The 13,083-nt window shown below is 42.1% G+C and overlaps 1 pseudogene across 1 annotated transcript in view; it reads right to left on the bottom strand.

The window, feature by feature from the left end:
- The window catches only part of LOC311043185 (transmembrane protein 266-like), a 75,205-nt pseudogene that overhangs the window by 12,782 nt on the left and 49,340 nt on the right, over window positions 1–13,083 (bottom strand). Inside the window, exons 3-6 of the transcript in view lie at window positions 12,439–12,593; window positions 4,300–4,373; window positions 2,272–2,328; window positions 1,472–1,610 (exon numbers count right to left, since the gene is read on the bottom strand). The product of the transcript in view is annotated as a transmembrane protein 266-like (transcript). The remainder of the gene's footprint in view (window positions 1–1,471; window positions 1,611–2,271; window positions 2,329–4,299; window positions 4,374–12,438; window positions 12,594–13,083) is intronic.

Genomic DNA, 13,083 nt, shown 5'->3' with positions numbered 1-13,083 from the left:
GAGAGAGAGAGAGAGAGAGAGAGAGAGAGAGAGAGAGAGAGAGAGAGAGAGAGAGAGAGAGAGAGACAGCCAGACAGCCAGAGAGACAGACAGACAGACAGACAGGGAAAGAGCACTATGGGGGTGACCTCCGAGCCAGTATTGATCCAGCCTACATTAACATGTTGAACAGCCACAAGATTCATTATGGTTCCTCTGAATCTGCTTACGATCTGCTTCCCATCAATACGCGTTAGAGTGGCTGAGTGGCAGCAATTTACTCTGAGCGCTGGTCGATAGCCTTATTGTTCTGAATAGTAAATAATTTGTCTAATCATGCGGCGAATGGGGTCATTTTGTCATTGTACTCCGTAATAATGTGTTGCGTACATCAGTGTCAAGGCCCAGAGTCACTGGGAAAGCATGGAAGTGAGTTATTAGTATAGATTTTTATAATCATCTGGCTTGATTAATCCCATTGAAATGCTGTCATAGAACGACTGTGTGTGTTAATGGTGCATATAAGACACAAACTAGACTCTAGACTTGACTTAAAGTGGGATGAAACCCTCGGCTGATATAAACCAGGGCATCGACATACTGTATTATGTTTCACTTCAGTCACAATCAGCTTTATCTGAGAACAGTCCTTTGTTCCACAAAGTAAGCTTAAGGTCAGGTTTAGACCACAGACTTCACTGCCAACCATCTCCCAAAACATACCTTGTTTTACTTTTTGAGGAATCCATTGGATTCCATTCATTTCGGTACTACAGTATATAAAAAATACATTCCGGAGATGTGTAACCTGCTTGATATCCAAAAAGTAAAGTCTGCATACTGGATCATGCTCCGAAGTAAAAAATGATTGGTTTCCACCATTTGGACGTGACGTTTTGAGCCTCACCGGCTCTTCATCAGATGAAGATGATGTATAAATGGACCTAACCTTAATCCTAACCCAGACACCTGGAACTTTAGTGAGCTTGCTATCTCATGATTTCCTAGGTTTTTGAAATAAAGTATTAATTAAATTATAGTATAGTGTTGTCAGAGTACTTAGTACAGCAGCCTTTATCATAGTACTCAGAGACCAGTCTATGACATTAACGTCATGTTGATGACATCAGGACATAAAAGGTACACAGACAGACAGACAGACAGACACACAGACACATACAGAGATGTGTGGATTTATAGATAATTCCTGACAATCGCTGATCCGACCAACTTCACACTGGGCCCTGCACTCCCTCGGGTCCTCAGTGATACACACGGCGAGTCCATCGGTTGAATGGTTCTCGAGATACGCGGACACACTCGCATACACTCACTCTCTCACAGAGATTCCATGCATTTGTAGATGGACCTTGACAGGTAGCCTACATCTGGTTCCATTTATACACTCTTGAGAGTTAAAGAGGGCATTCATTCATGCGGGCAGCTCCAATGAACAGAATAAAAGGGGGTCCAGGACGGTGGATGTTCTCACCATCGATGATGCGTTTGACCCTCCAGATGCGCAGGGTGATGATGAGGCTGATGGCGTCCCAGGGACTGCTGGGACCGTTGGCCACCGTGGAGGCCACCATGGGTGCCAAGGACAGCACGATGACAGCACCGTCAAACACCTGCCACATTCACACGCACACACACACACACACACACACACACACACACACACACACACACACACACACACACACACACACACACACACACACACACACCTAAATACATCTCTAGATATTACAGATACAGTACTTGTACATACAGTACAGTGCAGGTACACATGTTGCTGTCAGACAGAAACCTCCTATCTCCATATTTAAACTTTTTGTGTTTTTTCGTAGATTAATGCCCTACTTGATCGTACTACAGCGTCACACAAAAGTATCAAAAGTAGCAGATCTGCACGCTCGAAACGCGGCACGAAGCGACGCGCCTTGAGCTTGTAGATCTGCTACTTTTGAATTCTGAAATCCTGTTTCCACCCGACAAGAGACGATATTACAGATCGTTGTACATACGGTACACATGCAGGTACACATACTGTATGCCCCCCTCACACCTCCATGTGTAATGCCCGGGATTCGAACCCCGGTGTCCCACACAGGAAGGGACACTAAAGCCAAACATCTTATCCACTTTTAGACTTTTGGTCTTCAGGCAGAGGCTCTGAGCCCACTCTGCTACACACTCCCTCTAGTCTGATGTGTTCACTTCACACATTATGAGTGAAACTACTTTTCCAAACACATTAAAATAGCGTGAGGGAGTTACACCTCATACCTCAACTTTGTTCTCGATGTAATCCCAGATCCCAAGAACCACGATTCTAAAGACAGTCTGTGTGAGAGAGAGAGAGAGAGAGAGAGAGAGAGAGAGAGAGAGAGAGGAGGGGGGGGGGGGATTAGGAAGGGGTAAGAGATACAGATGTGCCACTTCAAAACTTCACATGTCCTGCCATCGCCAAGACAGTACATTTTCAGGGGATTCCCAGGGCAATAAGAGGGACAAAGAAGGGCATTTAAAATGCTGAATTATTTTGATGATCACTGCTTTTATGATGCTAATTAATTTGAGCAACTGGTCAAATCACCTTTCGCCTCATAATGAGTCTGACACCTTGTTCAACACACATTCTTTTGTTCTCATGTATATGGATGTCTGTTGAAGGGAAAAACGGGGGTGTGTAGTGACAACTTCTTTTCAGGGGCAAAACAGTGCATTTTAAGGGCAGAAAAGGGAGGGAAAAAAATCATTTTCAGGGCACTATCAGGGAAAGAACAGTAACGTGTGAAGTTTTGAAGTGGCACATCTGTATGCTTAATTTATAGCCTGTGTCGCACGTCAAAAATTGTTTATTAGGTTTATAAGGCTGAATCATCGTATAAAATGTGTTAAATGTAACTGAGTTGTCATCACATTCACTACATTCTTTCGGCAGGATATATATACATATAAATATTAAAACGCTTAAGACAGATACTGATCTTCACAGCGTCCAGTCTAATCTGTACAGAGCAGCAATGTTTTGACTCAACCCCAGTACTGGGGTCAAAGTATAGATGCTCACGGTCAAATATTACTCAAGTGAAAGTTGCTCTGTTAAATATGTAATTTAAAAAATACTTGATTATGCAAAAATATACACTGTATTCAGAAATAGACAAACTATTTTTGAAAGATTTGCACATTTTTTTTAACTTAAAAGCAAAAAATGAGGGAAAAAAAGAACCTTGTGATAATGAATACTTTTACTTAAAGTATATTTTAATGCCAATACCTTTGTACTTTTACTCAAGCAACATTTAGACATTTTGAATACATGACTTTCATACTTATATAGTGGTATTGCTATTTTTACTTAAGCGAGAAAGCGGAGTACTTCTTCCACCACTGGTTGTGTGTTGTGGCCATTGATTTACAATCCAATTAGCATGTCCTGTCATGTAATAGCCAGGCTAATCCATCAAAGTGGGACCTGTGTCTGACACCGCCGTTTGTTGTGACAACAATAGCGGTGACATCCGAGCGACAGCACTGCGGTGACATGTGTTGTGTGTGTCAGGATCCCGTCACCGTAACTCCATCCCTCACTGCTCATTAACCCTGGTGTTAATTATGACCCATGTCGCTTCACTGCTTAATTAAGCTTAATTATATGCTTAATGCTTAATTATAGCCCAACATTTTGGTCTGTAAGGCTAAACGGGCGTCCATTTGTTTGGATTTCCCTCTAGTATACTTCAGTGGTTCTCAAACCTTTTCGTGCCAAGGACCCAACCCGAATTTACAAATGTTTTGTGCCAGGGAACCCCCAGAAGAGGAGATTTGTGTGAAGAATTGCAAAATTATTCAACATTTTTCAAAAATGTTCTAACATAGCAGATGCGTGCTGCACTGCGAACTTGTATATCTGCTATTTTTTAATAGCCAAAGAATATGGATAAGGGGGTTCAAATGTAGTTAGCAAATTTAGCTGGGGACATCCTGGAACCCCCTATAGGACCCCTGGGGGTCCCCGGACCCCACTTTGAGAACCATTGGTATACTTAACTGAAACTAACAAAATAACGATGGACGATATAACGGGGGTTGTTCGATTTTATGAGTATTAGTGAGGACCAATTATATGAAGATAAGGTTGAAAATGGGTGAAGTGCTACTTTAACTAACTAAAACTAACTGAAATCATATAATGTTGTTAATTTTCATTTTTGTCAATATTTCATACCCTAATATTTTGGGTGGAAGTGAATTCCTACTCCAACCAAGAACATAATTGATTAAGTCTAAAGTTCGATGGACACTGACCTCTGAGAAGAAAAGGGAGAGGATGGACAGGCTGATCCAGTGGATGATGCTGGCAAACTCAAAAGCATTGGAAACTACAGAGAAAAGGGACAAAAAAGTAAGGTTAGGGTCTCGAGACAAACTGTTGACTCCGCCAGTTCTGACGGTTACTCACCCGAAGCCTAAAATTCATGGACAAGTTTTGTTTTCTATGAAGAATCGATAAACAAGGAAAATACTGCGAGTGAGGGTGTGTGTGTGTGTGTGTGTGTGTGTGTGTGTGTGTGTGTGTGTATGTGTGTGTGTGTTGGGTTCATCGCAAGCTGAATTCACATGCACGTGCTGGCCCAGGCAGGGCCGCATTAAGACCCCTCAGGGCCGTGGAACACCACAAAATCAAAGGCCCCCCAGTGGCGTAATTTCGCGCGCGTGCATGAGCACAACCTGCGCGCGTTATATTGGTTCTATTTGACCAATACAAATCAACATTTTTTCTTTACATACACAAAAATTAAATACACAATTCTCACAGGGCCCTGCAGGCTGCGGGCCGTGGAACACAAGTTCCACTAAGTTCCGCGGTTAATGCGGCCCTGGGCCCAGGTGCACTCCTCGTTTCTGCGTGAGAACATTTATCCCGGGAGTGTTTTAAGTAAAGTTTGAGCAAACTTTACTACAAAAACTAAAAAAGATCTCCATGAATTCAAGGCTTTCACGGAGTGAGTAATTGTCATTGTAAGTCATTTTGTGGGTGAAGCATCCCTTTAAGCACCATTGTCTGTGTGTTCTTTGAGTTGCATCCCGTCACTCGCTAGTCGCTGGAATAGTAATTCTTTACATTTTGTCTTAAAGGAGTTTGTGCTAAGAGTCGATCCAGCTTTGACTTGTTACGCCAACTCTCTCTCTCTCTCTCTGTGTGTGTGTGTGTGTGTGTGTGTGTGTGTGTGTGTGTGTGTGTGTGTGTGTGTGTGTGTGTGTGTGTGTGTGTGTGTGTGTGTGTGTGTGTGTGTGTGTGTGTGTGTGTGTGTGTGTGTGTGTGTGTTTCCTGCGTGCCTGAATCAATTTCCCTCTGTTTCTCTCTCCCCATCACCCATCGTGATCCTTACTTCCACATTGCATTTATCAGCATTCTGTATCGCTCCCCACATCTCTGACATTGTCCATTAATCCCCACGGTGCCAACCCGCTGCCCTCCATCTCCTCTGACACTAGGCTACTAATCTATGTGAGAGTTTGTCTCAATCACTCCTGAAACGAGTACACTGATTCTTTTACAAGTAGCAGTCCTGTACTCAAAAATGTACTTGAGTAGCTTGTAGATCGGCTATTTTCAAATAGCGAAGTATAAAATAGGACTTAATATATGTTTTGTAATAATAATTTAAATATGCAACTAAGCAGTAAGTAAATTGTTCAAATAGTTATAGTGGAGTAGAATGATTTGCCTTTGAGGTTTAGCAGTCGAGGTAGAGAGTATATTATGTACAGTACTTGAGAAAATGTACTTAGATACTTTCCACCTCTCTCTCTCTCTCTCTCTCTCTCTCTCTCTCTCTCTCTGTCTCTCTCTCCTCCATTTGTCTTGTGAGACTGGCAGCGGCCAAAGCAGCTGATTGGACGTACATCTGAAGTGACTGTCCGTGCTGCGCGCCCCGGAGCCAAACCTCAGGTATCATTATACAGCCTCGCGTGTCCTGGACACCGGCCCGCAATCGATGGACGCCCGGCCCCGGCCCGTAATCGATGGAGACGCGTTCCCTGCCGCCATTGACAAGAGCCCGGCTTCATTATCACCTCTCTGCATCACTCTACATCACAGGCCCTGTGCTGTCCACACACACAAAGACACCATAGTTCCTCTCCGACTGGCCGGGCGTCACACAGAGGTAAGTCCTATACACCAGCTGTTCTCAAAGTGGGGTCCGAGGCAGTGGCATTCCGAGGCAGAGGCATTTAGTTGTTTAACTTCATATATGTGGTCAATTAATCATGACAGAGCCTATTTGAAAATAAAAAATTAGAGAACCAGCAGGGGCGGGCAGTGCCACGCATGTATCCGAATAAGGCAACCTATTTTGGGCATGGCCGTCTCAAAAGTCCTGTTGCGTCACATTAGTCTGGAGGTCTGCTGATTGGCTGGAGGGGAACAACGATCATTGGCTGAAGGGGTTGTCAGTCAGCGGTATTACTCCCGCCCAACTCCAGCCCACAGCCAATATTGCAGAATGGGCGATCAGGCCAGACTCACTCCTGAAATCAAATGGAAATGAGATTTCCGGAGGGAGGGTTTACCAGGCTAGACTCTTGCACCTTTATCTAATCTTTCACTGAAGAATGTGCAAGAGACATAAAAAGTATTAACCATAGTGGAGCAGTGGTTAAGATACAGGCCTTGCACACAGATGGTCCTGAGTTCAAAACCAACAAAGATATCTTTCCAACTTTTACACAGTTCAAAAATTCCACCTCACTGTGGACATGCATGCTTGAGATTTTTTCTTTGAAATCATTTGTAGTTTTGAAGATATTTAACTTTAAGCGCCCAATGCATTGTCAATGCGGCAATGGACATTTAAAGGCAGGCTTACAACTACATACTTACGCCTAGTAACCTCATTCATACTTTAAAATGTTCATCTTACTGTGGACATGTTTGCCTGAAAAGGAATCTTTGAAATTGTTCCCCCAAAAACCTGTTAGGAGTACGTTTCAGGCAATTTAAAGTTGATTGGTAGTGACTTTTTTTTTGGTCCCTAACATTCATCGAGCTCTGGACTTAGTAATTTTTTTTCCGTTTCGGTAGTGACACTACCGAAACGAAAACAAAAATGTTCCCCCAAAAACCTGTTAGGAGTACGTTTCAGGCAATTTAAAGTTGATTGGTAGTGACTTTTTTTTTGGTCCCTAACATTCATCGAGCTCTGGACTTAGTCATTTTTTTTCCGTTTCGGTAGTGACGCTACCGAAACGAAAAAAAAATTGTTCCCCCAAAAACCTGTTAGGAGTACGTTTCAGGCTATTTAAAGTTGATTGGTAGTGACTTTTTTTTTGGTCCCTAACATTCATCGAGCTATGGACTTGGTAATTTGGTAGCACTTTACAATAATGACCCGTTATAAAGCATTTATAAACGTTTATAAGTAGTTTGTAAACTATTAACAAATCATTAACAACCTGTTTGTTGACATTCGTAAATGATTACTAAAACCTTTATATCTACAGTTACAAATCATTTGTAAAGTATTAGTAAGTAGTGAACTATTCATGAATAAGCCATTTATATACTGTACATCTGTAAAAGATTATTAAATCATTTGTAACGACCCATTCTAAAGCATTTATAAACGTTTATAAGCAGTTTGTAGACTATTAACAAATCATTAACAACCTGTTTATTGACATTCGTAAATGATTACTAAAACCTTTATAACTACGGTTACAAATCATCTATAAAGGTATTAGTAACTATTCATGAATAAGCCATGTATAATACATCTGTAAATGATTATTAAATCATTTGTAACTGATGTTACATAATATATACAAGCTATTGGTAGCTTGTTCATGTTTAACATATGCTTTGTTAAACATTCCTAAAGTATCTATAAATCCTTAGTACATGTTATTATGTGCCCTATAGTAAAGTGAAGACAGTTCATCATTTACAACTGTCTGTTAATGTGTTTGTTCATGTTTAACATGCTTTGTAAAACATTCCTAAAATATCTATAAATCCTTTGTACATGTTATTATGTGCCCTACAGTAAAGTGAAGACAGTTCATCATTTATGACTGTCTGTTAATGTGGACTTTCTCCTTACCTGTTGCAAACTACCTGGCTTTCATGAATGCAGACACCAAACAATTACTAGAATTATCGTTCATGTTAAGCAAATGATGCGTAAGACATTCGTAAAGAGTATGTAAACCATTTGTGGTGTTAGGGACCAAAAAAGTCACAACAAAGTACTACCAATCAACTCTAAATTGCCTGAAACGTACTCCTAACAGGTTTATGGGGGGACGATTTTGGCCTCCACACTTAGTGATTATTTCGGATTTAAGTTTCGTTTCGGTGGTGACCAACTTTCGTTTCGGTAGTTTGATTACAAAATGTAAGTTGTGTAAAAAATAATCTCACTATACTAAGTTGTTATTTGTTTGTTTAAGTCAGGCTATACTCTACTCAGAGTCATAAGTTTACAAAATGTACTATAGTACAGTGAACGTCTGTGCGGTTTGTCTTCATCACTGAAAATAACGTACATGTAAACTGATGTCATGTGCAGTTGGGGTGAAGAAACACAACCATTTCACTCCTAATAATACCTATTTGATTTGACATCCTGACTTGCTGCTGTAGATGAGGCTTGAACCTGTTACCTGCGGCTCACTAGTCAGTGACTCTATCCATTCACCTACAGCTGTTTCCTTGGAATCTGTGGTTCTGAAACGTTTTGTTGTCAACCCCCCAAATTGACATGTATTTGGGCAGTGGACCCCAATGTGAAAAGATGTAGATGTGTCAGGGCCCCCCATGAAAAAGATTTATATTTATGCTGTAACACATTTTTTTAAAGTTATTTGTCTTGTTTGTTGTTCAAGTCAAAGCACCAGGAAGGCTGTACTTGTCAGCCATCTGTTAGCTCAATGGGTTGAGACGCAGTATTCATGATCCAGAGGCCATGAGTTCAAATCCCATTGATGTCTTTCCTATGATTCTTTCCTTTGCAGACTGGCTTCCAGAAGATCAACTGAAAACTACCAGGAAGGCTGTATTTGTCATCCAACTGTTAGCTCAATGGGTTGAGACGCAGTATACATGATCCAGAGGCCATGAGTTCAAATCGCACTGGTGTCTTTACTGTGATGCTTCCCTTTGCAGACTAACTTCTAGAAAAACAAGTTAAAACCACCAGAAAACCTGTAACTCTCAGCCAACAGCATAGCTCAACTGGTAGAGCGTCTGTCCAATAACATGACTTGACTTGACTTGAGTGGGTTCGATTCCCACTCGAGTTAAGTGTCCCCGGTAACTTGGGGTAACGGATAAATTGACTGATATCCTTAGTGATGCTTCCCTTTGCAGACTAACTTCTAGAAAAACAAGTTAAAACCACCAGGAAACCTGTAACTCTCAGCCAACAGCATAGCTCAACTGGTAGAGCGTCTGTCCAATAACATGACTTGACTTGACTTGAGTGGGTTCGATTCCCACTCGAGTCAAGTGTCCCCGGTAACTTGGGGTAATGGATAAATTGACTGATATCCTTAGTGATGCTATCCTTTGCAGACTAACTTCTAGAAAAACAAGTTAAAACCACCAGGAAACCTGTAACTCTCAGCCTACAGCATAGCTCAACTGGTAGAGCGTCTGTCCAATAACATGACTTGACTTGACTTGAGTGGGTTCGATTCCCACTTGAGTCAAGTTTCCCCGGTATCTTGGGGCAACGGATAAATTGACTGATATCCTTAGTGATGCTTCCCTTTGCAGACTAACTTCTAGAAAACAAGTTAAAACCACCAGGAAACCTGTAACTCTCAGCCAACAGCAGAGCTCGACTGGTAGAGCGTCTGTCCAATAACATGACTTGACTTGACTTGAGTGGGTTCGATTCCCACTCGAGTCAAGTGTCCCAGTTAACTTGGGGCAACGGAATTTATCCGCTGCCCCAATTTACCGGGGACTTGACGTTAGTGGGAATCTGGGTTGTACTGGATTTGAACCAGCACACTCCTACAAGTTATTCTACGGATATCAGTCAATTTATCCGTTGCCCCAAGTTAACTGGGACACTTGACTCGAGTGGGAATCGAACCCACTCAAGTCAAGTCAAGTCAAGTCATGTTATTGGACAGACGCTCTACCAGTCGAGCTCTGCTGTTGGCTGAGAGTTACAGGTTTCCTGGTGGTTTTAACTTGTTTTCTAGAAGTTAGTCTGCAAAGGGAAGCATCACTAAGGATATCAGTCAATTTATCCGTTGCCCCAAGATACCGGGGACACTTGACTCAAGTGGGAATCGAACCCACTCAAGTCAAGTCATGTTATTGGACAGACGCTCTACCAGTTGAGCTATGCTGTAGGCTGAGAGTTACAGGTTTCCTGGTGGTTTTAACTTGTTTTTCTAGAAGTTAGTCTGCAAAGGGAAGCATCACTAAGGATATCAGTTAATTTATCCGTTACCCCAAGTTACCGGGGACACTTGACTCGAGTGGGAATCGAACCCACTCAAGTCAAGTCAAGTCATGTTATTGGACAGACGCTCTACCAGTTGAGCTATGCTGTTGGCTGAGAGTTACAGGTTTTCTGGTGGTTTTAACTTGTTTTTCTAGAAGTTAGTCTGCAAAGGGAAGCATCACAGTAAAGACACCAGTGCGATTTGAACTCATGGCCTCTGGATCATGTATACTGCGTCTCAACCCATTGAGTTAACAGATGGCTGACAAGTACAGCCTTCCTGGTAGTTTTCAGTTGATCTTCTGGAAGCCAGTCTGCAAAGGAAAGAATCATAGGAAAGACATCAATGGGATTTGAACTCATGGCCTCTGGATCATGAATAATGCGTCTCAACCCATTGAGCTAACAGATGGCTGACAAGTACAGCCTTCCTGGTAGTTTTCAGTTGATCTTCTGGAAGCCAGTCTGCAAAGGAAAGAATCATAGGAAAGACATCAATGGGATTTGAACTCATGGCCTCTGGATCATGAATACTGCGTCTCAACCCATTGAGCTAACAGATGGCTGACAAGTACAGCCTTCCTGGTAGTTTTCAGTTGATCTTCTGGAAGCCAGTCTGCAAAGGAAAGAATCATAGGAAAGACATCAATGGGATTTGAACTCATGGCCTCTGGATCATGTATACTGCGTCTCAACCCATTGAGCTAACAGTTGGATGACAAATATAGCCTTCCTGGTACTTTTCAGTTGATCTTCTGGAAGCCAGTCTGCAAAGGAAAGAATCATAGGAAAGACATCAATGGGATTTGAACTCATGGCCTCTGGATCATGAATACTGCGTCTCAACCCATTGAGCTAACAGATTGCTGACAAGTACAGCCTTCCTGGTGCTTTGACTTGAACAGCAAACAAGACAAATAACTTTTAAAAAATGTGTTACAGCATAAATATACATCTTTTTCATGGGGGGCCCTGACACATCTACATCTTTTCACATTGGGGTCCACTGCCCAAATACATGTCAATTTGGGGGGTTGACAACAAAACGTTTCAGAACCACAGATTCCAAGGACACAGCTGTAGGTGAATGGATAGAGTCACTGACTAGTGAGCCGCAGGTAACAGGTTCAAGCCTCAGCTACAGCAGCAAGTCAGGATGTCAAATCAAATAGGTATTATTAGGAGTGAAATGGTTGTGTTTCTTCACCCCAACTGCACATGACATCAGTTTACATGTACGTTATTTTCAGTGATGAAGACAAACCGCACAGACGTTCACTGTACTTTAGTACATTTTGTAAACTTATGACTCTGAGTAGAGTATAGCCTGACTTAAACAAACAAATAACAACTTAGTATAGTCAGATTATTTTTTACACAACTTACATTTTGTAATCAAACTACCGAAACGAAAGTTGGTCACCACTGAAACGAAAGTTAAATCCGAAATAATCACTAAGTGTGGAGGCCAAAATCGTCCCCCTAAAAACCTGTTAGGAGTACGTTTCAGGCAATTTAGAGTTGATTGGTAGTACTTTGTAGTGACTTTTTTGGTCCCTAACACCACAAATGGTTTACATACTCTTTACGAATGTCTTACGCATCATTTGCTTAACATGAATGATAATTCTAGTAATTGTTTGGTGTCTGCATTCATGAAAGCCAGGTAGTTTGCAACAGGTCGGGCAGAAACCTTGTATCTCCATAATTAAACGTGTTATGTTTTTTTTGGTATATTAATGCCGATAATAAAAAAGGACATACAAGATGTACACCCTATAGCAATGATAAATACGGGCACGTTAAGTTTGTGACATGGAGCAGTCACACAGCACAGTGAAGCAATATCAGAGTGCAGCGCTTAGTTATACTTCGCCAGACGACTCGGCAACAAAAAGAACAACGTATTTTCATCAGAAACCCAAGGCAACGTATAGTGTAAAAATGAAGCTGCTACTATTGCGAGGTGGTGACTTACATTGTAGGAGCTTGGTGTCTATGAGCAGTTCCAGGGACAGAAAGACCACCAGCAGCAGGAGACTGGCCACCAGGACACAGTTGAAGCCAGCACTGAGCAGACACACCTGCCACAGGGCCACCCTGCGCCCGCAGCACGGCTTCAGCCAGTTGGACCTGCATGGGGACACACAGCACATAGCACCAACGTAATTTTGATTTGTTTTTTCTTTTGAGTAGCCAATTATTGTATACCTTTTTTTATAGCCCCTATTTTGTAGCCCTATGTTATACCTATGCTATTTGAAAATAGCCGATCTACAAGCTCACAACGCGTCGCATTGCGTTGTGAGCTTGTAGATCTGCTATTTTCAAACATTTTAGTACTAGCCCCCCTGCAGTATCTCTGAGGACCACCTAGGGGTCCCGGACCCCCTGTTGCAGACCCCTGGTATAAACGATCCGCAAGCCGATAGACCGGTAAGCTTCTTAACCCCTGCTCTACCCGAGTTTCCACAGAGTAGCCTACTACTGGCTCACCTGCAAGTGAGGCGCCCCCACTGGGAGGACGTATTGCCTCTGTCCTACTCCTCCCATTTGAAACAGGGTGAATTAAGTGTTTTTGTTCATCATTTTTCATGCTCATAATGAAGTGAAGTTGGCGGTG

The sequence above is a fragment of the Gymnoscopelus microlampas genome, assembly GCF_963454915.1.
Source record: "Gymnoscopelus microlampas genome assembly, chromosome: 1".
NCBI classification, from domain to species: domain Eukaryota; kingdom Metazoa; phylum Chordata; class Actinopteri; order Myctophiformes; family Myctophidae; genus Gymnoscopelus; species Gymnoscopelus microlampas.
This window is presented reverse-complemented; position numbering and strand designations above follow the sequence as displayed.